A 913-nucleotide genomic window follows, 5' to 3' on the forward strand; every position below is an offset into this window, starting at 1 on the left:
TAGATTCTATATTCTCCACTGCTCAGTGTTCCTTTAGTGAAGTTTCTTTTCATAAGATATTTTTAGGTCCAGTTCAATGTTTTTTATTTTCTTATTTTTTTGTTTCATAAACTCATCTGTTGAGGGGGTTTGGTTTTTAGCTGTTTTGTTAGTTTGGTTCTGTTACAGATTAATATCTATTTATCTCATGGAATCAAGTTCTTACGGAAATAGGTGTGTTTATATGGGGAATGCTTTTGATAGATCTCGATTAACTCTTCATTGAGAAACTTGAGGTTGGCAATATGCTGAGACTAGTTTGTTTTGAGGATCTCAGTTTCAATTTTCTTCCACTCAGCTGTTCTGAAATTCAAGTTCATGAGGAGTGAGTTGTGTGTGTTGTCCTCTTTGAACCATATATAGATAATTGTATCATGTGGTTAGAAATAGTTGTTGAGATGATCTGAACATTGCATATGACACCTGTATTGGTGATAAAAACTAGGTTGACATTACTTGTGGACAGGTAATGATTTATTGCATGAGAAAAGCTTCAGTGGTGTCTAGAAGACAAGGAGAGCAATCATATCTCTCTTGTTTAGTTCCAGGTTGGATATAGGCCAGTTGAGACCAGGAAAATCGAAGTTCCCTGTGGACTAGCATCACATAGGGTTTGACTTATAACAAAGCATACCTGAAGTGATTTCCCTGGTTAACCGCGTCAGGGGGACAGCAGGTAATGCCTACGATCATATCAAGGTCGATGACATGCATTATTAGTGTATGGCAGTGTGTTGGATTGGGAGAGGAGGACATCTGTGGCTAGGTCTTCACGGTTGAGGAGCGCTCCTCTTCCTTGTTTCAGTATTCTATGGTCAGTTGTGTGTAGTATATAAACTAAATAGTGAACTTCCGCATCCAATATACCTGGAAT

This window comes from Octopus sinensis, linkage group LG1 (genome assembly GCF_006345805.1).
Source record: "Octopus sinensis linkage group LG1, ASM634580v1, whole genome shotgun sequence".
Lineage (NCBI taxonomy): Eukaryota > Metazoa > Mollusca > Cephalopoda > Octopoda > Octopodidae > Octopus > Octopus sinensis.